This window comes from Podarcis vaucheri, assembly GCF_965113315.1.
Source record: "Podarcis vaucheri genome assembly, chromosome: 2".
Classification (NCBI taxonomy): domain Eukaryota; kingdom Metazoa; phylum Chordata; class Lepidosauria; order Squamata; family Lacertidae; genus Podarcis; species Podarcis vaucheri.
Window position 1 is genome coordinate 19,530,370 of NC_138760.1, and position 26,520 is coordinate 19,556,889.

At 48.4% G+C, this 26,520-nt stretch overlaps 1 long non-coding RNA gene across 1 annotated transcript; it reads right to left on the reverse strand.

Moving 5' to 3' along the window:
• Positions 1–8,597: 8,597 nt before the first annotated feature.
• LOC309527625 lies at positions 8,598–9,337 on the reverse strand. The gene is made up of 2 exons (XR_014217269.1): positions 9,182–9,337; positions 8,598–8,893 (listed from the first exon to the last, which is right to left on the reverse strand). It is a non-coding gene; the product is annotated as an uncharacterized lncRNA (long non-coding RNA).
• Between the last annotated feature and the right edge of the window lie 17,183 nt (positions 9,338–26,520).

Below are 26,520 nucleotides of genomic sequence, written 5' to 3' on the forward strand. Positions count from 1 at the left end.
CGAACACCTCCCCCTTGTGGAAGGTTCCCTCAGCCTCCTCGTCTCTCCCCTCTCCTTGGGAGTCCACCAGGTAGCTGCCACAGTCAACCCCTGGTCTCTGAGCCACACACACCCCACACCAAAGAGAGCTGTCTCCTCATGTCCCCCCGCAGGGACCTGGGAAGAGGATGCCCCCAGCCTTAGTGGCCCAGTGGAGACTGGCCGAAGGCGAACATGAGGCTGCCATCTTTCTCCCCTTGGGAGGCATCAGTGGAGGCAGCAGGCCAGCCCCAGAGACACCATTCACCTGGGGAACTTGTAGCCAGGGCTGCTGCAATGAACAGCTGTGCAAGCTTTTGGGAGGCAGAGACGTGAGAGGGCATCAGAGGAGGGAGGGAAGGAAAGAGAGATGAAGGCCAGTGTTGCCCATGGCCCACTAGGCCATCATTTGTTATGTACTGAGTTGAATAGGATCCAAAAGGCAGCAGTCTGATTGGTCCTAGAACAATAGAATTCAGAATACAGCAGTCTGATTGGTCCTAGAACAATAGGATTCAGAATGCAGCAGTCTGATTGGTCCTAGAACAATAGGATTCAGAATGCAGCAGTCTGATTGGTCCTAGAACAATAGGATTCAGAATGCAGCAGTCTGATTGGTCCTAGAGCAATAGGATTCAGAATGCAGCAGTCTGATTGGTCCTAGAGCAATAGGATTCAGAATGCAGCAGTCTGATTGGTCCTAGAACAATAGGATTCAGAATGCAGCAGTCTGATTGGTCCTAGAACAATAGGATTCAGAATGCAGCAGTCTGATTGGTCCTAGAACAATAGGATTCAGAATGCAGCAGTCTGATTGGTCCTAGAACAATAGGATTCAGAATGCAGCAGTCTGATTGGTCCTAGAACAATAGGATTCAGAATGCAGCAGTCTGATTGGTCCTAGAACAATAGGATTCAGAATGCAGCAGTCTGATTGGTCCTAGAACAATAAGATTCAGAATGCAGCAGTCTGATTGGTCCTAGAACAATAGGGTCCAGAATGCAGCAGTCTGATTAGTCCACAGGAGCCACCCAATCCAGCTCCAGGTGGAAGTGAATCCGCAACCTGATTGGCCTACAGGAGAATCCCGGAATTAGCCAATCACGTGGGGCCCATTGTGTAAATAATGTATATAAAGCAGACATTCTGGAGGAACTCCCATTCCTCCTCACTACTATGAGCTGAATAAAGAGCATGAAATCCACTCTTGACTCTGAGTATATTTCATCATTCAAGGCGTCCCAGGGTACCACAGCACACTGGTTGAAGACCACTGCTCTAGAGAATCCAGATTGCCAAGGAGGGACCAACCCTTTGCTTTCAGTGAATGCTGCTAGGTCTCCCAACATAATACCCCTACAACAGTGGGGAGCTTGGGGGCTGAACCCAGCACCTTCTCTTTAGCCCTCAGGACTCTCCAAGTGCTATACCTCCACCATGCTGCTTCTCCTCTGACCAGAATTCTTACTGCCTTGGCTGCACACCTTTCTTAGGTGCTTCTGCTCAGCTGGAATATGCTTTTGAACTGTGCTAAGGCCTCTTGCCTACCTGGATGGAGGACAGAGGGCGTGGGTGTATGTAGAAACCACTGGCTTTTCTGTGGCTAGAATACAGTCTACTGCATGGGTAGGCAAACTAAGGCCCGGGGGCTGGATCCGGTCCAATCACCTTCTAAATCCGGCCCGCAGACGGTCCAGGAACCAGCGTGTTTTTACATGAGTAGAATGTGTCCTTTTATTTAAAATACATCTCTGGGTTATTTGTGGAGCCTGCCTGGTGTTTTTATATGAGTAGAATGTGTCCTTTTATTTAAAATGTATTTCTGGGTTATTTGTGGGGCATAGGAATTCATTCATTTTTATTTTTATTTTCAAAATATAGTCTGCCGCCCCAACCCCCCCAAGTTCTGAGGGACAGTGGACCAGCCTGCTGAAAACGTTTGCTGACCCCTGGTCTACTGTAAAGGGAAGAGTCCATTGCTCCACCCACTTTCACTTCTGGCCCCACCCATCCTTGACATGTGCCCCCAACTCCCCTTAAGCTTACCCAAGAAGGAATGTGACTCTGACTTTGTTTCAGGTTCTCTGCCAGGGGTGCCAACTTGAATAAAATATTGTCCTGCATAATTGATCACATGACATGGTGGCAATACCCAGTGCTTTTTTTTCCGGGTGTGTGTGTGTGCAAGGGTACACATACTGCTGAACATTTTGTGAATCTTTGTAGTTTTGTCCATTTACTGTGTTTATTTTTCCTAATTTGAACTATAAAATGGTGATTTTCTTGAGTGAAAATTAGAGTACCCTTAAACATATTTTTGGGACGCGGGTGGTGCTGTGGGTTAAACCACAGAGCCTAGGACTTGCCGATCAGAAGGTTGGCGGTTCGAATCCCCGCGACGGGGTGAGCTCCCGTTGCTCGGTCCCTGCTCCTGCCAACCTAGCAATTCAAAAGCAAGTCAAAGTGCAAGTAGATAAATAGGTACCGCTCTGGCGGGAAGGTAAACGGCGTTTCCGTGCACTGCTCTGGTTCGCCAGAAGCGGCTTAGTCCTGCTGGCCACATGACCCGGAAGCTGTACGCTGGCTCCCTTGGCCAATAAAGCGAGATGAGCGCCGCAACCCCAGAGTTGGCCACGACTGGACCTAATGGTCAGGGGTCCCTTTACCTAAACATATTTTTTGGGGGGGAAGCACTGGCAATGCCCATCAATTTTGGGCCCCCCCAAACCCCTCAAATATTTTATTTAGGGGGATGAAGACTACTCAGCCCCTAGGGGTTGGCTCCTGTGTTCTCTGCCCCTGAGTCCTGACCTATGGTCAAGAAGGCAGGATGAAAAGATAATTCATGGACTCCATTTATTCAGTGGCCATAGAGTGGCCAAAAACAAAACAAAACGGGAGTACATCCCTGGAAAGGAGTTAAGAGATGGCACCAATTTTCACAAAATTAGCATGTGCAAATGGATATGTAAAGAGGCACATTTAGAAATGACTGCTGTGATTTAAATAGAAATTCAATACATCTCTCGCTGTGGGGAAGACTGCGACCAGGTGTCCTGCTCTCCCTTCTTCGGTTTATTTGTACTGAAAGCAGACTTGGACCAAACATGGTCTCCAGATTGGCATTGCTGACTGGAGCTGACGGGAGCTTGACAACGTCTGGAGGGCAACAGGTTCTGCATTCTTGCTTTATGGCACGGTGCTTGGTAAACAGCAGATGCAATGTAAGATGGTAAGATGACAAGTGTGCCACTCATTTTCCCCACACCTCTTCCAAGCCAATGGGGCTTAAATCCTCATTGGGCAGAGCATGAAGGGTTGTAAGTAGGTCCAAAGTATTTGCGTGTCAAGGTCCCCAAGCCACCCCTCAAATAACTCACAACACACACATAATTTTTGTTTTAAGGCTTTTGGCATAATTTTGGCCACAGCTTTATTGAAATACATAAATGTGAGTGGTTGTTTGGGCATTGGTTAAGACTATCTGTCCCCCCGCCTGGGGACAGAACTGACTTACGGGCACCACCGAAAGCCAGTAAGGGAAAACAATATTGGGGAGAAATGGAGCTGAGACACAGGCCCTCACCTCTCCCCGCACGCTCCCCGAGGCTTGCCAGCCCTAGCCCCATTCCAGGGATTCGGATGAAAAGATGGCAAGCCCCGAGATTCCTTAAGCGGAATTCCCTTTCCGCCGCAAACTTGGAGGGGCAGGCCCAGCCAATCCTAACCCCTCCACCAACCAATTGATAACCAATGCCTAACCACAACCTTAGGGACACGGGCGGCACTGTGGGTTAAACCACAGAGCCTAGGACTTGCCGATCAGAAGGTCGGCGGTTCGAATCCCCACAACAGGGTGAGCTCCCGTTGCTCGGTCCCTGCTCCTGCCAACCTAGCAGTTCGAAAGCACATCAAAGTGCAAGTAGATAAATAGGTACCGCTCCGGCGGGAAGGTAAACGGCGTTTCCGTGCGCTGCTCTAGTTTGCCAGAAGCGGCTTAGTCATGCTGGCCACATGACCCGGAAGCTGTACACCGGCTCCCTCGGCCAATAAAGCGAGATGAGCACCGCAACCCCAGAGTCGGTCACGACTGGACCTAATGGTCAGCGGTCCCTTTACCTTTAACCACAACCTTACAAGTTGTACGATTTGCTATGGAGTAGGCCAAAACCAAATGTCCCAGCCAATCAGCCAAAAATTCCTACCAGGCCCCTGCCCCAACGGCAGACGACCCCATGACAGGCATAGCAAGGTCAACACAAAAAAACCTTAAAATTAGGGTGAGTGGGCAGGTGATCCGTTGCACGCAGCAAAAGAGAAAGTACCAGGCTGCGTGCAGAGAATTTAAAACATTTGATCCCTCCCACCAAAATTGCAACATAACTTTTACCCCAGCAACGCAGCCAATCTAATCATTGCTATAGGCACTCCTTGGAAACCGTGCCTGGCAACAGAGGGGTGGCCCCAGTGGCGTAGCGTGGGTTGTCAGCACCCGGGGAAGACAAGTAATTTGCGCCCCCTAACCCATGGATTTGCGCCCCCTAACCCATGGATGTGCGCCCCCTAACCCTAACCCCCAGATGTTGCGCCCGGTGCGGCCGGCCCCCCTGCACCCGCCACGCTACGCCACTGGGTGGCCCAGCAGACCCCACCGCAACATGTGCTCTCTATGGAAGAGAACACGCTTTGTAAAATTGCACTGCTTAGGTATCTTTGCAAGGGAGGAGGATGGGGAGAAAACCAGAATTTGGTCACATCCCTGTGATCTCATTGGCAATGGTCCCATGGCCTCCTAGAAATCCCTATGGCTCCAGAGGGCACCAGCCCTCACTGATTTGGGGCCTCGGAAGATGGAAATGGCTGGGGACTCTCCAGGACCCTGACAGGGCCTGCTTTGGACTGAGAAAAGAATAGACATTTTATCCTATGTGGTGGGATTGTAAGGTAATTTTAAAAATTTGGGAAATGATATATAACAAATTGAAGAAAATGTTCCATTTAACATTTGTTAAAAAAACCCGAGGCATTTTTGTGCGGGGATTGTAGGGAAAGACCTGCCAAAAAAGTTGAAAAACATCTTCATGTATGCGACAACGGCCGCGAGAGTTCTGGTAGCGCAAGGATGGAAGACTGAAGAAACCCCGACTAAAGAATCATGGCAAGAAAAATTGATGGACTACGCAGAACTGGCAAAACTGACATATAAACTATGGGACAAGGATGAATGGGAACCCTTTACAAAGTATCTGAAGGCGCAACAAAGCGAACTGGACTCCTTGGCAGGTTTTGAATAAACATTCACAAACTTTTTATTGATAATAATCAGCTAAATAGTTTGAGGATCTATACAACTTTGTAACATACAGAAAAACAGCATTCTTAGAGAAACCAAAGACTGGAACTGAGGGAAGTCGGGGGGGTGGGTGGGTTTTGTGGGGGGGGGAGGGAGGAAAAATGGGGTGGGGGGGCAAGGATGATATGTTTTTGGATAATATGTCTTGTTATAATTTTGAATTAAAAAAATTTAAAAAGAGAGAAAAGAATAGACAGCGTCCTCCTTTCTTTTGACAAATATGCTGAAGAATTCTAGAGCAAAATCCACTTACGATTGCTTTTGGTCTACTATGGCTTATCAGAAGAGACACAGAACCTCCAAGCGTCCCTACTTAAGCAGGAAATGGGATGAATACTATAGTTCTTCATTCAGTCTTCAGATATCACCTTACCTCCAGGTCTCTCTCTCTCCCACACAGCCAGTGTGGTGTAGTGGTTAAGAGCGGTAGACTCGTAATCTGGGGAACCGGGTTCGCTTCCTCGCTCCTCCACATGCAGCTGCTGGGTGACCTTGGGCTAGTCACACTTCTTTGAAGTCTCTCAGCCCCACTCACCTCACAGAGTGTTTGTTGTGGGGGAGGAAGGGAAAGGAGAATGTTAGCCGCTTTGAGACTTCTTCGGGTAGTGATAAAGCGGGATATCAAATCCAGACTCTTCTTCTTCTTCTTCCCCCCTGCATGTCTGAAAGGTAGACCTGAGCTTCCTCAGTTGGGGAGCTTTTGTCGAATATTTACTGCATGCAATTCATAAGTTCTCTCACAAGAGGGTTTGTACATCAGAGGTGCCTGCCAGGCACAAATTTAGCAGGTGAAGCTAGTACAGAGATGAAACGATAGGCAGCATGCTTCATCTGCTGAATCTGTGCTTATTAGGCAGCAGTTATAGGCTCGGGAGCCCTGCCAGGAAACAGTTGGCAACCCCAGCCAGAATGCTGCCACATGCTTGTATTCAATGAATTAATCTAGGCTTTCTGAAATCAGCGCATAAGACTGCTGTTGCTTTCTGGGCTGTGCGAGAGAGATCACCCATTAGACCAGGAGCGCGAAGGAAGAAAACCCGAATGCATGACATCATGGGAAGTGGCAACGGGTAACAGCTACCACTTCCAATATGTTCTGCCTTTCCAAAAAGCTCCATTCAATATGGTATCCCACCTCTCATATTTCCATATGCATTCATTTGCCCATCTGTCCCTGAAGAGACCTGTTTCCTAGCGTGAATATAGATATAATCACGAAACAGAAATTTCTTTTTTTTTAAAATGCTTAGTTGAAACATTTTGGCTTCTGCCTTTCTCAGTAACAGAAAGAAGGCAGAAGCCCAAACATTAAGCTACACGGTTTTACATCTCCCTCTGTTTTGTCATTCACTTATTTTTCATATATAATTACTTAGCATTTGACAGTGCTCTTTTAAGCTCTAGGGTCTACTTGTTCTCTCTCTGTGTGTTTGTGTGTGTATATATAGACTGAGTTGCGAGGAAGACATATGGGAAAAACATCACAATTCTTCTTCAGTACATGGTGTGGATCTGCTCAGTCTGTTTTCAATGGGCTCTTAACCAGTGGGGGGGGGGTCACTGGGCTGAGTGTGGGAGAGACATACATCCACTGCCACTTAGGGAAGGTTCACATAACCATTATATGATGCCCCCCGTTATATATGTGGCTGAGAAATAATGATCTAAAGCTGCCACAAGGTGACATTTGGGGGGCTTCTAATGGGGGGCATCAGGAACTTGGGCAGCAGGGTTCATCATACATGGGAACTTAGGAAGCTGCCTTACACTGAATAAGGTCATTGGTTTGTCTAGCTATGCATAGTCTCTACACTATACAGACAGGGGACATGGGTGGCGCTGTGGTCTAAACCACTGAGCTTCTTGGGCTTGCTGATCAGAAGGTTGGCGGTTCAAATCCCCATAACGGGGTGAGCTGCCGTTGATCTGTGCCAGCTTCTGCCAACCTAGCAGTTCGAAAGCACGCCAGTGCAAGTAGATAAATAGGTACCGCTGCAGCGGGAAGGTAAACGGCATTTCTGTGCACTCTGGTTTCCATCATGCTATCCCATTATGCCAGAAGCGGTTTAGTCCTGGCCACATGACCCAGAAAGCTGTCTGTGAGCAAACGCCAGCTCCCTCAGCCTGAAAGCGAAATGAGCACCACAACCCCATAGTTGCCTTTGACTGGACTTAGCTGTCCAGGGGTCCTTTACCTTTACCTACCTATAGTCTACACCAGAGCTTCCCAAACCTATTTGGCCTACTGCGCCCTTTTCAGAAAAAAATATGACTCAATTGCCCCCCTGGAGATCTGCTAGGCCCCAGACTTAAAAACCCGTGGGGTGGACCAGAGTGAAGCCTGCCATCTCAGTCTGATCTGTCCCAGGGGTGGGACCAGCACTGCAGCCACAGGATGGGTGAAGCTGAAAAGGGTTCACCCAAGGCCGGAACAAAACCCTCACCTCCAACACGACTGCCCAATTTAGTGGAGGTGCCCAAGCTGGCGGTAAGCGTCATTACACAGCAGATGAAACATGTATGAATAGTTTTTCAAAACTCTCTTCTCTTCTTTGTTTATGCTCCCACCATCCCCTTATTTTTATTCAATGCCCCCCAATAGCATTCAAGGCTACTACCGCCCCCTGGATCGTTCCAGAGCCCCCCAGGGGGCAGTATCGCCCACTTTGGGGGGAAATGGTCTTCAGTGACTGCCCACAGTGGTATAGCGTGGGTTGCCAGCACTTCCTGCAGAAGAAGACTATACCTATACCTCATCTCTTCTAGCATCTAGTACAGAGTGTCTATGGTACGCGGGTGGCGCTGTGGGTTAAATCACAGAGCCTAGGGCTTGCCGATCAGAAGGTTGGTGGTTCGAATCCCCACAACGGGGTGAGCTCCCGTTGCTCGGTCCCTGCTCCTGCCAACCTAGCAGTTCGAAAGCACAAGTGCAAGTAGATAAAAAGGTACCGCTACGGCGGGAAGGTAAACGGCGTTTCCGTGCGCTGCTCTGGTTCGCCAGAAGCGGCTTAGTCCTGCTGGCCACATGACCCGGAAGCTGTACGCCGGCTCCCTTGGCCAATAAAGGGAGATGAGCGCCGCAACCCCAGAGTCGTCCGCGACTGGACCTAACAGTCAGGGGTCTCTTTACCTTTACCTTACAGAGCGTCTAGAGGCTAGGTTTGGGGAAGGAGGCTCCTAATAAAAGGAAGACATGGCTGCCGCGATACGGAGTCAGACATCCCGCAAAACTCCAGACTTTTATGGACTAGACAAAAAAGGAAAAAAATATTGCGGCCAGATGGAGCTCACCAGTGGCCAAATGGCTATCTCTGAGTTCAGCCATTTCAATGAGCACAAATTGAACTCGTTGACTGAACAGAAAACCTAGAGCCATAGGGCAGGGGGGTGTGAGGCTGTTGCTGAGGGAATCCTTCGTCTCCTCCATGCGGTGGCAGCTGTTCCTGGGTCTCTGTTCTCAGCCAGCCCTGCTGCCGCCTCTGCTTGGCACAGCCTTCAAAGCTGTTAAGGGAGGTCAGATCCTGTAGCAGATGAGTAAAATGGGAAAAGATTAGAGCAATGCATTTGCTGTCATTGGCAATATCGCTGCCAGAGTAGAGAAGGAATATTTGATTCGCGGCCCTCCTGGGGGCCCCACAGCCCTGTGCCGGCTCCAGCGAGCTGAACAGCGAGAGGCTGAAATGTTACTTGCGAGATCAAAAAAAACAAAGCGGGAGGAAAGCTGCAGAGACTGCTTGTTTCCTGTCCCCAAAGGGCTGGGAGCCTCTCGCCTCCCTCTCTCGCTAATGCTTTCCAAGAGCCTGTCTCACTTAGCGCAAGAACTGAATCCACTGGGCCGCTGAATGATGCTTCAAACAGAGTGGTTAGCCTTCTGGCCAGTTCAGGTTCTTGACAGCAATTGCCATGGCAACAGGCCATCACCGGTCAATACGATATTGGGGGTGACACGTTGGACTTGGTGTTGGGCAACGACACCTAGGTTAAAAAAAACAACGGATGTCAGGACTGCAAGTTTGGTGGGCAGGCAGGTTTTTCGGTGGGATGATCAGCCGAAGCCAACCCATGAAAATCTTCAGAAGATTTGGCACCCCTCTCCAATCGGAGAGTTCCCAAACCCTTTCCCCACCACATCTATAATGACAGCAAAGCCAGTAAAATCAGGGCAGAAATTTTTATTATTTGCATGGTTTTATTCCATGCATTTTTGTAGATAAATGAACATATTTTCCTAAAATTGGAAAGTAAGATGGTCCATGTTTCGGCACTGAACTGTGGCCCGAAATACAGTGGTACCTCAGGTTACATATGCTTCAGGTTACAGATGCTTCAGGTTACAGACTCCGCTAACCCAGAAATAGTACCTCGGGTTAAGAACTTTGCTACAGGATGAGAACAGAAATCGTGCTCCTGCAGCATGGCAGCAGCAGGAGGCCCCATTAGCTAAAGTGGTGCTTCAGGTTAAGAACAGTTTCGGGTTAAGAACGGACCTCCGGAACAAATTAAGTACTTAACCTGAGGTACCATTGTATTGTTCTGCACTGTAATTCCTAGGTTCATTCTTTAATTAGGTAGAGGAGCAATATGAGCAGTTCCAGAGGGAAAACATCACTCATTATCTGTTAGTCTGCCCCTTAGATAAAGACCCCAGAGATCACTTTCTGAAACCCTTGTTCACACAAGCAAGCAGGCATAAATGGCTCGGTTTCTTCTGAATGACAATAATAGCTTTGTAACGCATGGAGAAGGGACGCGGGTGGCGCTGTGGGCTAAAGCCTCAGCGCCTAGGGCTTGCCGATCGAAAGGTCGGCGGTTCGAATCCCCGCGGCGGGGTGCGCTCCCGCTGCTCGGTCCCAGCGCCTGCCAACCTAGCAGTTCGAAAGCACCCCCGGGGGCAAGTAGATAAATAGGTACCGCTTACCAGCGGGAAGGTAAACGGCGTTTCGTGTGCGGCTCTGGCTCGCCAGAGCAGCGTTGTCACGCTGGCCACGTGACCCGGAAGTGTCTCCGGACAGCGCTGGCCCCCGGCCAATAAATGTGAGATGGGCGCACAAACCCCAGAGTCTGGCAAGACTGGCCCGTTTGGGCAGGGGTACCTTTACCTTTACTAACGCATGGAGGGGCCCTCTATACACTGGCTGCAAAAAAAAAAAAGGTGGGAAGAAGGTCAGGAAAAAGAAGTTAACTTACATCACTATAAATTTGGAGGTTTAATCGGAAACCAAGCTAGATTTAAGCTTGTTGGTGCCTCTGGTATTTTCTTTCACATAACCAACAGGTTTGTATGGATGTTCTATATTGTTCTGGATGCCAACATCCATTGTTTTGTTGATACTGTTGCTGAGGGTTTGTCATGGCCCTGGGCTAGAACAATAAACGTAGGAGATAGAGCTAGTTCTCTTGGTGCTTGCAACTTTATTAAGTCTTAATAGGAGCAGCTCGTTAAGAAAGGGCCATAGCTTAGCAGCTGCCTTGCATGCAAGGTAAAAGTAAAGGTAATGGACCCCTGGACGGTTAAGTCCAGTCAAAGGTGACTATGGGGTTGCAGCACTCATCTCCAGCTAGACTTGTGGCTGGGAGCGGCCACCGAGACCACATAACACTGGTCTTGAAAGACCTACATTGGCTCCCAGTACGTTTCCAAGCACAATTCAAAGTGTTGGTGCTGACCTTTAAAGCCCTAAACGGCCTCCGCCCAGTATACCTGAAGGAGCATCTCCACCCTCATTGTTCTGCCCAGATGCTGAGGTCCAGGGCTGAGAGCCTTCTGGTGGTTCCCTCACTGCGAGAAGCAAAGCTACAGGGAACCAGGCAGAGGGCCTTCTCAGTAGTGGCACCCATCCTGTGGAACGCCCTCCCATCAGATGTCAAAGAGATAAACAACTACCTGACATTTAGAAGACATCTGAAGGCAGCCCTGTTCAGGGAAGTTTTTAATGTGTGACATTTTAATGTATCTTTAATCTTTGTTGGAAGCCACCCAGAGTGGCTGGGGAGACCCAGCCAGATGGGCAGGGTACAAATAATAATAATAATAATAATAATAATAATAATAATAATAATAATAATAATAATAATAATACAACAACAACAACAACAACAACAACAACAACAACAACATCTTGCTCTCAGGCCAAGGGAGCCAGTGTTTGTCCACAGACAACTTTCTAGGTCATGTGGCCAGCATGACTAAACCGCTTCTGACGCAACAGAACACCGTGACGGAAACACTGTTTACTTTTCCGTCATGGCAGTACCTATTTATCTACTTGCACTGGTGTGCTTTCGAACTGCTAGGTTGGCAGGAGCTGGGACACAGCAACGGGAGCTCACTCTGTTACGGGGATTTGAACCGCTGACCTTCTGATTGGGAGGCCCAAGAGGCTCCATGGTTAGACCACAGCACCACCCACTCCCTTGCATGCAGAAGGTTCCTAGTCCAATCCCCAACATCTCCAGGTAAGGCTAGGAATGTCATTGGTCTGGAAACCTGGAGAGCCAATGGCAGTCAGATCAAGATGGACTAGTGAGATGACCCAGTATAAAGCAGATTCCTAAAGAAGCTTTGCTAAACCTGAGGAGCTCGAGAGCTCTTAAGTGTCAGCTAAGAGCTCAAAAATACGGGCAACAGAAACGTACAGAGGACCAAAGATTGGTGGAGGTCCAGTGGCACAGTGTCTGGTGACGTCACATGTGCAATGTGTGTCGCGCAGCTGTGACATCACACACACGTGTCATTGGGAGGAGGCCTTGCCCAGCACTGCCCAGCATCAATGGCTGTGGCTCCTCCTCTCGCGCGCCCAGAAGGAGCCTGCCATTGATGTTGAGCTGCACTCAGCTTGGTGGTTCGGCCTCCTCTGCCCCCTCAATATTCCGGGAGCTGAGCCCCCTGCTAAGGAGTGTTGAGGGGGCCGATGACCCCTCTCCCTCCTAGAGCTGGTGCACCTGGAACATGGATGTAGCCAGGATTTTTGTCAAGAGGGGCAGGCCTTTTGTTGGGGGGACAGAACCTCAGTTAGCTATGTTTTTTGTTGTTGATTTTTGGGGGGGTTGCCCCTCCCTGCCCCCCTTCCTTGGCTACGCCCATGGCGTGGAAACATCCCAGGTCAGGAAAGTGGCCGAATTTGAATAGTATTGTCTACTTTGACGGGCTGCAGTGATCCAGCACCTGTACAGTATATTCACATAGCCTGTTTCTTCTGACTGGATATGCAGGATTATACCCGGGATCTTCTGCATGCAAAGCATTTGCTCTGTTGCTGAGTCACGACTCTTCCCCTAACAATTGGTTTTTAGGAATCTTAAAATGAGAACTAGCTGAAGTGCTTGTTAGCAAACTGGACTGGGTGTTTTTTGTCTCTCTCTCTCTCTTTTTTTTTTTTTTTTGCTTTGATCTAGTAAGCCTAGCTCAACCTTGGGGGCAATTTAGCTTAATTGGCAATAACATTGCTTAGGAAACAACAGTGAAAGCAGAAGGGAAGGTCATTAGCCTTAACAGCTAGTATCTCTCTGCCAAATTGGAAGAGCTGGCAAGCCTGCTTCTGAAGCCCACTGGAAACCAAACGAGCCAAACGTAGAATACTATACGTATGCAAGGACATCCTCTGGAAACCAAGCCTTATGAGGAACAGTTGAGGGAGTTGGGTATGTTAGCCTGGAATAAAGAAGACTGGGGACTTAGCTACATTAGTAAAGAAAAAACGTTTTATATGCGTTATAACAGTGTGACACCAGATGGCGCTGCAGAGCAGAAAACTTTTCTAGGTGATTTTACATAGGGTCTCCCCCTTTTGTTCTAACAATCTAATTTCTGACACATTTATAGTGGGGGTTTTCCTGTGTGTAAAAGGTAAAGGGACTCCTGACCATTAGGTCCAGTCGTGGCCGACTCTGGGGTTGCGGCGCTCATCTCGCTTTATTGGTTGAGGGAGCCGGCGTACAGCTTCTGGGTCATGTGGCCAGCATGACTAAGCCGCTTCTGGCGAACCAGAGCAGCGCAGGGAAACACTGTTTACCTTCCCGCTGGAGCGGTACCTATTTATCTACAGTGGTACCTCGCAAGATGAACGCCTCGCAAGACGGAAAACCCGCTAGACGAAAGGGTTTTCCGTTTTGGAGGCGCTTCGCAAGACGAATTTCCCTATGGGCTTGCTTCGCAAGACGACAGCCCATAGGGAAATATCCGGGACAGCGGGGAAGCGCAGCGTGTCTTCCCCACTGTCCTCGGACCTCCTCCGAAGCCGGGCGGTGGGGCGGGGACACCTTCTGAAGGCGGGCGGGGGCGAAAGTCTTTGTCCCCCCTGCCTGCCTTCCCAGGGGCTTTTAAAGCGCCCCGGAAAGCGGAGAAGTCCTCCGCTGTCCCGGGGCGATTTTAAAATGCCGCCCGCCAGCATTTTAAGATCGCCCGGACAGCGGAGAAGTCCTCCGCCGTCCCGGGGTTTTTTAAAATGCTGGGGGTGGGAAGAAAAGCCCTTGTCCCCGCCCCCCCCAGCCTTCAGAAGAGGTCCGGGGACAGACTGTCCCCGGACCTGGTCTGAAGGCGGTTTCCCTAGGAACGCATTAATTGATTTTCAATGCATTCCTATGGGAAACCGTGCATCGCAAGACAAAAAACTCGCAAGACGAAGAGACTTGCGGAACGAATTAATTTCGTCTTGCGAGGCACCACTGTACTTGCACTTTTGATGTGCTTTTGAACTGCTAGGTTGGTAGGAGCTGGGACCGAGCAATGGGAGCCCACCCCGCCGCGGGGATTCAAACCTCTGACCTTCTGTTTGGTAAGTCTTAGGCTCTGTGGTTAACCCACAGCGCCACCCGCGTCCCTCTTAGCTTTGACTTAACGCTAGAAACTGAGCACATTCTGTGCTTGCGGTTCAAGGGAGAAGCTCGTGATTGGCAATGGCACCTTCCATCTTCAGAGATTCTTGTTTTCTAGCCACAGAATCCAACATGCCAATCCCCCGACTACTTGTCTGCATCATTTGTACATTATTCACACTGAACTTGGTTCTCAATCATGCGAGCTAAATCAATGGTATCCCATGTGCAATTCAGATTGTAACAGACACTGACACTATCTGTTTTTTGATCACGTGCTCTAGCCAACTGGAGAACAGATGAGCTGCTGTTGTATCAAACTTATTTTTAGTCTCTCTCTCTCTCTCTCTCTCTCTCTCTCTCTCTCTCTCTCTCTTTCGCTCTCTCTGTTTTTTAAAAAATGAATCACCACCTGGGTGGCTGAGGATTATGTTTTCCTTTACAGCATTAAATATTATCTGTCAGAGAAAACCCTCCTCCTACTCATTAGCCCATCATCCCCATAATCCTTGATTTGCTCCACCTTACATCACCCATTTATATTTGCTAATTAGTTGTTCCTAGATGCTTCTTCTGACACCCTCCCACCTCCACATGGTAAATTGTGTGGTACGGCAATTCAGTGGGGGCCAGAAATAAATTAGAAATGGAAATTACTATAGTCGGGGGCTGGCTTTCTTACACTCATTGATAAGGCCATAGGCTTCACTGGAGCCAACCGGGTTAAAGGTAAAGGTAAAGGGGCCCCTGATCATTAGGTCCAGTCTTGACCGACTCTGGGGTTGTGGCGCTCATCTCGCTTTATTGGCTGAGGGAGCTGGCGTACAGCTTTTGGGTCATGTGGCCAGCATGACTAAGCCGCTTCTGGCAAACTAGAGCAGCGCACGGAAACGCCGTTTACCTTCCTACCGGAGCGGTACCTATTTATCTACTTGCACTTTGATGTGCTTTCGAACTGCTAGGTTGGCAGGAGCAGGGACCGAGAAACGGGAGCTCACCCCGTCGTGGGGTTTCGAACCGCCGACCTTCTGATCGGCAAGTCCTAGGCTCTGTGGTTTAACCCACAGCACCACCCATGTCCCTTTTACCAACCAGGTTGCAAAAGTTCAAATTTGGGCCAGATCTTCAGTGGCAAGCCTTGGGTGGCCCATTGACCAAATTTTACCTCTGGCTAGGAGGAGCCATAGATTAGTGACAGAGCACATTGTTTGCATCCAAAAGTTCATTCAACATCTCCAGTTAAACAGGTTGCAGCTGACAGGGCTGGGAAAGAACAACAAGACCTTGATGAGTTGTGGGAATAAACCAGGATTAGGAACCTTTGGGCTTCCAGATGTTACTGAACTACATCTCCAATCAACCCTGGCCAGCATGGTCAATAGCCAAGGCTGATGGGAGTTGTAGTCCAGCCACATCAGGTGAGCTAAAGGTTCCCTGTGCCTGGTCTAGGGTTTTGGGTTCAAAATCCCACCAGTTATGAAGCTCACTGACTGACCCTTACTTTCTCTCTGTGTAATCTCTCGATTTCCCGCCTCACAACTGGATATATGAACATGGGGCTCTGACCCTTTGAGCCTCGTAAGTGGGACGTGGGTGGCACTGTGGTCTAAACCACTGAGCCTCTTGGACTTGCCGATCAGAAGGTCAGCGGTTCGAATCCCCACGACGGGGTGAGCTCCTGTTGCTCTATCCCAGCTTCTTCCAACCTAGCATTTCAACAGCATGCCAGTGCAAGTAGATAAATAGGCACCGCTGCAGTGGGAAGGTAAATGACATTTTCATGCGCTTAGGTTTCCATAGGGACGTGGGTGGCACTGTGGGTTAAACCACAGAGCCCAGGAGTTGCCGATCAGAAGGTCGGTGGTTCGAATCCCCGCGACGGGGTGAGCTCCCGTTGCTCGGTCCCTGCCAACCTAGCAGTTCGAAAGCACCTCAAAGTGCAAGTAGATAAATAGGTATCTTCTCTGGCGGGAAGGTAAATGGCGTTTCCGTGCGCTGCTCTGGTTTGCCAGAATCTCACAACGGTTGGGAGAAATGTTTTTGCAAAAAATCTCAGAAACCTCATCAGGAGGGCTTTAAACTGACTAATGTGGGGGAGGGAGACAGTGCTCCTGAAGGTAGGAGTCTCTCAATTAATGAAGATGATCATCCAAATGTCATAGACCAAATGGAGCAAACAGCACGCGGACCTAGTGGTGGGAGGAAAAAATCCTTAAATAAGAGACACGGGGGAATGATTAATGGACTTCAATGTCTGTACACTAATGCGCAAAGCATGGGAAATAAACAAGATGAGCTTGAGCTCTTGGTACAGCAAACTAAATATGACATAATAGGCATCACTGAAACCTGGTGGGATAAGTCCCACGATTGGAATGTAATAATGGGGGGATACAATCTATTTCAGAGAAACAGACCAGACAAGAAAGGAGGAGGAGTGGCGTTATATGTCAGGGATGTGTATACCTGTGAAGAGATCCAAGATTTAGATCCTCAAAGCCAAAGTGAGAGCATTTGGGTCAAAATTAAGGGAGAGAAGAATAACAGAGACCTCATTGTGGGAGTTTACTATAGACCCCCAAGCCAAACGGAGGACATAGATGATGCCTTCCTGGAACAGATGGCCAAGCATGCAAAAGGAAGGGAGATAGTAGTAATGGGGGACTTCAATTACCCAGATATTTGTTGGACGTCAAACTCAGCCAAGAGCATAAGGTCAAACAGATTCCTCACTGGCCTTGCAGACAACTTCATTGTCCAGAAAGTGGGAGAAGCAACAAGAGGAACAGCCATTTTAGATCTGGTCCTAACCAATGTTGATGACCTGGTTAGTGGGGTAGAAGTGGAAGGATCATTAGGCGCGAGTGATCATGCTCTTCTGAAGTTTACTATACAGCGGAAAGGAGTAGCCAAGCATACTAGGACTCAATTTCTTGACTTTAAGAAAGCCGACTTCATAAAACTTAGGGAAGTGCTGGGTGAGATCCCATGGACAACAATACTAAAAGGAAAGGGAGTTCATGATGGCTGGGAGTTTGTTAAGAGGGAGATACTAAAAGCACAACGTCAGGCAATACCAATGAGACGGAAACATGGAAGGTGCCTAAAGAAGCCAGGGTGGCTATCTAAAGAACTTTTAACTGAATTAAGATTAAAAAAGGATGTGTACAAAAAATGGAAAAGGGGGGAAACCACCAAAGAGGAATTCAAACAAATAGCCAGCACGTGTAGACACAAAGTCAGAAAAGCTAAAGCACAGAATGAACTCAGGCTTGCTAGAGAGGTTAAAAGCAACAAAAAAGGCTTTTATGGGTATGTTCGTAGCAAAAGGAAGAACAAAGAAACAATGGGGTCACTCAGAGGAGAAGATGGTGAAATGCAAACAGGGGACACAGAAAGGGCTGAACTCCTCAATGCCTTCTTTGCCTCAGTCTTCTCCGATAAAGAAAACAATGCCCGACCTGAAGAATTTGGAGCAAATGATTCAGCAAAGGAAACACAGCCCAGAATAACTAAGGAGATAGTACAAGAATATTTGGCTAGTTTAGATGTATTCAAGTCTCCAGGGCCAGATGAACTGCATCCAAGAGTATTAAAAGAACTGGCAGATGTGATCTCAGAACCACTGGCAGTCATCTTTGAGAATTCCTGGAGAACAGGCGAAGTCCCGGCAGACTGGAGGAGGGCAAATGTTGTCCCTATTTTCAAAAAGGGGAAAAGAGAGGACCCAAATAATTACCGCCCAGTCAGTCTGACATCAATACCAGGGAAGATTCTGGAGCAGATCATTAAGCAAACAGTCTGTGAGCACCTAGAAAGGAATGCTGTGATCACCAATAGTCAGCATGGATTTCTGAAAAATAAGTCATGTCAGACTAACCTGATCTCGTTTTTTGACAGAATTACAAGCCTGGTAGATGAAGGGAACGCAGTGGATGTAGCCTACCTTGATTTCAGCAAGGCATTTGACAAGGTGCCCCATGATATTCTTGTAAAGAAGCTGGTAAAATGCGGTCTTGACTATGCTACCACTCAGTGGATTTGTAACTGGCTGGCTGACCGAACCCAAAGGGTGCTCATCAATGGTTCCTCTTCATCCTGGAAAAGAGTGACTAGTGGGGTGCCACAGGGTTCTGTCTTGGGCCCGGTCTTATTCAACATCTTTATCAATGACTTGGATGATGGACTCAAGGGCATCCTGATCAAATTTGCAGATGACACCAAACTGGGAGGGGTGGCTAACACCCCAGAGGACAGGATCACACTTCAAAACGACCTTGACAGATTAGAGAACTGGGCAAAAATAAACAAGATGAATTTTAACAGGGAGAAATGTAAAGTATTGCACTTGGGCAAAAAAAATGAGAGGCACAAATACAAGATGGGTGACACCTGGCTTGAGAGCAGTACATGTGAAAAGGATCTAGGAGTCTTGGTTGACCACAAACTTGACATGAGCCAACAGTGTGACGCGGCAGCTAAAAAAGCCAATGCAATTCTGGGCTGCATCAATAGGAGTATAGCATCTAGATCAAGGGAAGTAATAGTGCCACTGTATTCTGCTCTGGTCAGACCACACCTGGAGTACTGTGTCCAGTTCTGGGCACCACAATTCAAGAAGGACACTGACAAACTGGAACGTGTCCAGAGGAGGGCAACCAAAATGGTCAAAGGCCTGGAAACGATGCCTTATGAGGAACGGCTAAGGGAGCTGGGCATGTTTAGCCTGGAGAAGAGGAGGTTAAGGGGTGATATGATAGCCATGTTCAAATATATAAAAGGATGTCACATAGAGGAGGGAGAAAGGTTGTTTTCTGCTGCTCCGGAGAAGCGGACACGGAGCAATGGATCCAAACTACAAGAAAGAAGATTCCACCTAAACATTAGGAAGAACTTCCTGACAGTAAGAGCTGTTCGACAGTGGAATTTGCTGCCAAGGAGTGTGGTGGAGTCTCCTACTTTGGAGGTCTTTAAGCAGAGGCTTGACAACCATATGTCAGGAGTGCTCTGATGGTGTTTCCTGCTTGGCAGGGGGTTGGACTCGATGGCCCTTGTGGTCTCTTCCAACTCTATGATTCTATGATTCTATGATTCTATGATTCTAAGTGGCTTAGTCATGCTGGCCACATGATCCAGAAGCTGTACGCTGGCTCCTTCAGCCAATAAAGCGAGATGAGCACCGCAACACCAGAGTTGGCCACAACTGGACCTAATGGTCAGGGGTCCATTTACCTTTACCTTTTTAGGTTTCCATCATTGTGTCCCGTTGCACCATAAGCAGTTTAGTCCCGCTGGCCACATGACCCGGAAAGCTGTCTGTGGACAACCGTTGGCTCCCTCGGCCTGAAAGCAGTGATGAGTGCCGCAACCCCATAGTCGCCTTTGACTGGACTTAACTGTCCAGGCGTCCATTGCCCCAGTGTAATTGATTTGCACCTGGCTGCTTTTTGGCCCCTAGAGGCTCCCGTAGAGCAAAGGTTGGGACCCTATTGCTTTGCTCTCAACTCCCATCACCCCCAGCCTGCAGGACCAATGGTCAGGCATTATGAGATCCAGGAACATCTGAAGGGTCCCAGGGTCCCCATTCCCTGTCCTAGGGAAGATCCCATTGACCCCAATGGGGCTATGACCCTGTGCCCATCTGTGTTGTGTTAGGTTTAATCAGGTCACAGCAGCAGCAGCCAGTCCGGCCACAGGTAAATTGCAGAATGTTTCTTTATTCAGGGGATGCTGTGTCTCCTGCGCTCTTTGTCCGTTTGCATCCATTCCATTATCTTTTCCTTTGCCTCCTGACAAACAGCCTGCGTAAGGGATGAGGTAACTTCAGAGAGATCAAAGGCTCCTTCTCATCTGTGGGAAGTTTTAGCAATTGGGCTTATCAGAGGTACCCTGGGGGTTGGTTCCCAGTTGTCTTGCTGCGCTGATTTATATACCTGTACAGAGAGGGTGTTTAGATTCTGCTGCCATTATGTAGGCATGGCGAGTCTGAGCTTAGTGGGGGCGGGGAATGGAAGAGCTCATCAGAAGGCAAGAGGAAACTTGGGGTGGGGTTTCATTGCACAAAACAATCTTATCCTCAGAGAAAAATTGCAAACCAGACCTACATTCCAAGTAACCCCTTCTTTAACAGGGTAGATTCACACAACTGTTTGTGTGCGTTGGTCCGATTCAGGGCTAGCTTTTCTGGGTCTTTTGGCAACCTGGGCAACATGTTGGGTCTTTTCCAGGGTGTCTTCTCTTCTCATGAGGTGGCCAAAGTATTGGAGTCTCAGCGTCAGGATCTGTCCTTCCAGTGAGCACTCAGAGCTGATTTTCTTCAGAATGGAGAGGTTTGATCTTCTTGCAGTCCATGGGACTCTCAAGAGTCTCCTCCAGCACCATAATTCAAAAGCATCAATTCTTTGGCAATCAGCCTTCTTTATGGTTCCAGTTACAGATGGGTAGCCGTGTTGGTCTGCCATAGTCAAAATAAAAAAATTCCTTCCTGTAGCACCTTAAAGACCAACTAAGTTAGTTCTTGGTATAAGCTTTCGTGTGCATGCACCATAAGTATTCGTGTGTATCTGAAGAAGTGTGCATGCACACGAAAGCTTATACCAAGAACTAACTTAGTTGGTCTTTAAGGTGCTACAGGAAGGAATTTTTTTATTTAGCCTTCTTTATGGTCCAGCTCTCACTTCCATACATCACAACTGGGAAAACCATAGTTTTAACTATACGGACCTTTGTTGGCAAGGTGATGTCTCTGCTTTTTAAGATACTGTCTAGGTTTGTCATTGCTTTTCTCCCAAGAAGTAGGTGTCTTTTAATTTCGTGGCTGCTGTCACCATCTGCAGTGATCATGGAGCCCAAGAAAGTAAAATCTCTCACTGCCTCCATTACTTCCCCTTCTATTTGCCAGGAGGTGATGGGACCAGTGGCCATGATCTTCGTTTTATTGATGTTGAGCTTCAAACCATATTTTGCGCTCTCCTCTTTCACCCTCATTAAAAGGTTCTTTAATTCCTCCTCACTTTCTGCCATCAATGTTGTGTCATCTGCATATCCCAGCAGTCTTAACACACCAGAATTCCCAGAATTCCTGCAGAGTGGGACACACTTTAAATGTGCGGTGTGTGTGCAGCTTTGTGATAAATGCCACAACTCATTTGGCCCCAAGCCTTCCATGGCAGAGTGTTGTTGTCGTTGTCGCGCTTCGTAAATAATTTGGTTCGCCAAAACGGCAAAACGTGAGTGACTGCAACAGTTATGCTTTGCTGCGACATCAGCAATGTTGGATTTGCATACCCGCCACCAGATACAGGGAAAACCTTGGTGGGCAGAGTAGGTCTCATTTGACTTTTCTGCCTCAGTTGCCAAAGTTCTTTGATAGGCCTTGAGAGGCAGTGGATACTATGAGTCCATACATTTGAGTCTCCAACATTATACTTGCATTGTGCTTACAAGAGATGGTGCCATGTGGACAGCTGTACACAATTCCAACTTCCTGCCATGGGTTTAAAGCAACAACAACAACCCCAAACTGCTTAAGAGGTCTGGAGGAACCACGTCTCGTGCATGTAGGTCTCCTGAATGCTTGAATCTCCTCAGCTGGCATATCTGGCATTCAAATCCCCAGCCACATGCCCCTTCTGCGTGTCTGTGTGCCAGCCTGCAGCTTGGCACATGCCTGGCTTTGCTTGCACACCCTCAACGGATTCCCAGTGCCTGCAGCCATGCGCACGGTCCCGCCGCTGAAGCCTGCACCGCCGTTCCTGGGAAGCTGGGCTCCGAAAGAAGCCTGCCTTCTCTTGACACAAAGCCAGAAGGATTAGAAATTCACATTCCACATTGATTAGAAGCTGCATAAATTACTAATTATGACTTGGAGCTTTCGATGTTGCAAATGTTTCTGAAACAGATCGGGCTCAGCTGGGAAAGGTATGAGCCTGATACACAGTTATATCAGTGCTAATGAACAAGGACAGCCTGTGGTGTGTGCATGCGCGCGCACACACACCAGTGTGAAGTCTCTACGAAAGGCAGCATGCATAGGTGCTGCTGCCAATTGACCACATTAGCTTAGGCTCTTCCATATCTCGCTAGTGCAACTGCTGATCTCTGAGTATAGATGTGCAGTGGTACCTCGGGTTAAGAACTTTATTCGTTCTGGAGGTCCGTTCTTAACCTGAAACTGTTCTTAACCTGAAGCACCACTTTAGCTAATGGGGCCTCCTGCTGCCGCCACGTCACCGCCGCACGATTTCTGTTCTCGTCCTGAAGCAAAGTTCCTAACCCAAGGTACTATTTCTGGGTTAGTGGAGTCTGTAACCTGAAGCGTCTGTAACCTGTATGTTTACGGCAGCCGAGTGTGGTTATTGCAGATGTTTACATGTGGAATTGCTAGGGCCTCAGAAAGGAGGATATGGCCATGAATTGACAAGGGTTACTGCAAAAGGCAAAGGTTTTAAATAAGGTCGCCAACTGGCAGAGAATAAAACTGCCTGGTTTGTTCCTGTGCCTTAGAAACATGGAATCATGGAATCGAAGATTTGGAAGGGGTCCACTGAGGGTCATCTATTTCAACCCTCTGCAATGCAAGAATCTCAGCTAAAGCATATATGACAGGCGCCCATTCAACCACTGCTTTAAAACCGCCAAGGAGTCCACCACCTCCCGATGGAAACTGTTCCACATTCTCCATTCTATGGTCCCTATCCAGTGTGGTGTAGTGGTTAAGAGCGGGAGTCTCGTAATCTGGGGAACCGGGTTCGCGTCTCCACTCCTCCACATGCAGCTGCTGGGTGACCTTGGGCCAGTCACACTTCTTTGAAGTCTCTCAGCCCCACTCACCTCACAGAGTGTTTGTTGTGGGGGAGGAAGGGAAAGGAGAATGTGAGCCGCTTTGAGACTCCTGAAGGGGAGTGAAAGGCGGGATATCAAATCCAAACTCTTCTTCTTCTTCTTCCTATCCCTCAACTGTTTAATCTGCAGAAATCAGCAGGTGTTGCACGTACAGTGGTACCTCTAGTTGCGAACGGGATGTGTTCCGGAGGCCCGTTCGCAACCTGAAAAGAGCGCAACCTGAAGCGCTGTATCTGCACAGGTGCGCGGTGAGATTTGGTCTTCTGCGCAAAACGCAATTTAGCACTTCTGCGCATGCGCGAGCAGCGAAACCCGGAAGTAAACCTTTCTGGTACTTCCTGGTCACCGCGGGACGTAACCTGAAAGAATGTAACATGAAGCAAACGTAACATGAGGTATGACTGTACTAGAATGGAGTTTACCTCAGTGGCATCACAACGGGGGGGGGGGAGGTCGCCATGGGTGCCATGTCTTGGGGGGTGACAAGAAGGCACCCCGCTGGGGCTCATGGCAGCACAAGCAGCATTTGCGCCGCCGCAACCGCATGTGGAGGATCCTCCGTTCGCGACTGCAATCTGAGGATCCCGGCGACGGCGGCAAACCGCTATGTACAGCGCATGTGCGGCGTCACACGCATGTGCTGTATGTTGTAGTTTGCCACCAGTGCCGCTCAAGCACCGTACGGATGACGGTGGGATCCCTCCGTTTGTGGCTGCAGCTGTGAGCAGAGGGTCCCAGCACTGTCCGTATGGCACTGGAGCGCCAGCGGTGGCAAAACACTATGTACAGCACATGTGCGGCGTCACTACGTACGGCACATGCGCCCTACATAGCGACGCCCCGCTCCGGGTGTCACGACGCCTTCGTTCGCCCCTGATTTACCTGCCAATATCTGCATAACAAGCTACCATGAAATGCACAGAAGCAGGGACTAATTAAAAGCTGGTAATCCTAACAGTGGGTTGGGCAGTTCTAATATGAAATTGGCATGAGCAGGTACACAGTGCACTTGGCTGCCCAATTACCCAGAGAGAAAAAGAGTAAGCAGAAAGCCATTGCAATTTCATTAATAACCAAAAATGCATATGCATTATATCTATGTGCATACATGCACTAATTCACATGTCAGTTTTGTTACGCTCTGTGCATTTATTCATGTGCAGTTACACATATACACACATCATGATAGCTGCCTCCCGAATCAAGAAATTGTCTTTGATTTCCCCCCCTCATTGACTCGGAGAGATATATATATATATATATATATATATATATATATATATATATATGCAGGTTTTGGTGTCTTCGGGTGTCTTCCTGTGTAAGAGTCGGGGTGTCTGTGCGACGTTTCGACGAGGTCTCACTCGTCATCTTCAGGTTGGTGCTTTCGGCTTCTTGTTACTGGAACAGAGCTGTTCCAGTAACAAGAAGCCGAAAGCACCAGCCTGAAGATGACGAGTGAGACCTCGTTGAAACGTCGCACAGACACCCCGACTCTTACACGGGAAGACACCCGAAGACACCAAAACCTGCATTCCTGTACCCGTGAAAATCTACGAAAGCATATATATATATATATATATTTGCTTTCGTAGATTTTCACGGGTACAGGAATGCAGGTTTTGGTGTCTTCGGGTGTCTTCCCGTGTAAGAGTCGGGGTGTCTGGGCTTACACGGGAAGACACCCGAAGACACCAAAACCTGCATATATATATATATATATATATATCTCCCCAACACATTCTGCAGGCCTCATCTGCAGATTAAGCGGTTGGGAGTCCAGAGTGAGCATAGTGCCTGCATACACACACATCAACTCTACCTCTTTGCCTTGCAAACCGAGAAAATTAATCTCCCGGCCTTCTCTGATATTTGGGCTGAATTACAAGCTGGGAATGGAGATAAAGTGCAAGCGAGAGGAAGCTACAGGTACGGCAGAAAGCCCAGCTGGCTGGCTACAGGCCTTTGTCCGCACAGATAAAAGCTTTCTGGCCTCATGCATAATTCACTAGGCAACATCTCCCTAGCTCAAAGTTTGGCCCTGCAATCCGCCTCCCTGGTTGTGCTTAAACCACTCGGCCTCCTGAGAAACACGGCTGCAGGGGCAAGCAGGGCAAAGCATGCAGGCAGGAAAGAGTGTGCAGCCATGTGCAAATATGAGCATGGGTTTGTGTTGTATGCAGTCACCATAATGTAGTGGCAAGGTAAAAGGTAAAGGACCCCTGGACGGTTAAGTCCAGTCAAAGGCAACTATGGACCATGAGCAACCTTCCTCCAAAGGAAACCCCCAACAACTAGGGACTCCTACAAGTTACTACAAATGCTAAAAGCAGGGGTCTCTACGACATTTGGGGTGAGCAAAACCCAGGAGACACCAGCCATACATTCCAATCCAGACGCCATGGTACAGTGTCCCGACTGGACAGCATTCTGCTCACACAGGGTCTGATCCCCTCAGTGGAAACAACGAACATAGGTGTGGCGTTTGCCTCCTAGGTGGGTCATAAGGAAAGGGTTAAATGAGTGTGAAGTGATTGGCCAGTTGAAAGTGATAGGAGTTAGAGTGAGAGTGGGTGTTGTGTGGAAGTCAGTTGAGAGTTGGGAGTTGGAGAAGGAGGAAGGAGGAATAGTCTGTGGGTTGGTCGAGTTGTGAGTGAGAGGAATTGTTAGGTGGAGTCAGATAGATAGTTGGAATAATCAGTATGAAGTTGTTAGGGACGCATAGGACAGTTAAGGAACTAAGATTAAGAAACTGACAAGAAAAATTAACTGAAACCATAAGCTTGTTCATGCCTATAAACTAAACTTGATTATTTGTTAATGTTAACAACTGACTGGACTCCGTGTGTACCCGTGAGAAACAGGTTGGTGGCAGCGAAGAAAGCAATCACAGTGGTGGCACAGGGATCAATAGACTGTCAAACGTTCGGGGACCCTGTGTGATCGCCACAATAGGTAACATTAAAATCACAGATCACGCCCCAGTAGAAGTCACTGTTAAAATAGGAGAAGGAACACAAACCACCCCATCATGGTCCTTCAGTCCCATCCTAACTGCAAGCAAACAAATTAGAGTCTCACAAAAACTCTCCAAAACTACTTCAAGGAAAACGATGTAGACAATATAACAACCCCCCTCCTATGGGACGCAATGAAAGCGGTCACCAGAGGAGCTTGCATAAAAGAGAATGCATTCCTTAAGAAACAAACCTCCTCAAAAATTAGCAAAGTAGAACAATACATCACAGCCCTCTTATCATGCTACAAACAAACAGGAACTAAAAAGGCGACTATGGGGTTGCGGCGCTCATCTTGCTTTCAGACCGAGGGAGCCGCCATTTGTCCACAGACAGCTTTTCTGGGTCATGACTAAGCTGCTTCTGGCGAACCAGAGCAGCACACGGAAACGGCATTTACCTTCCCACCAGAGCGGTGCCTATTTATCTACTTGCACTAGCGTGCTTTCGAACTGCTAGGTTTGCAGGAGCTG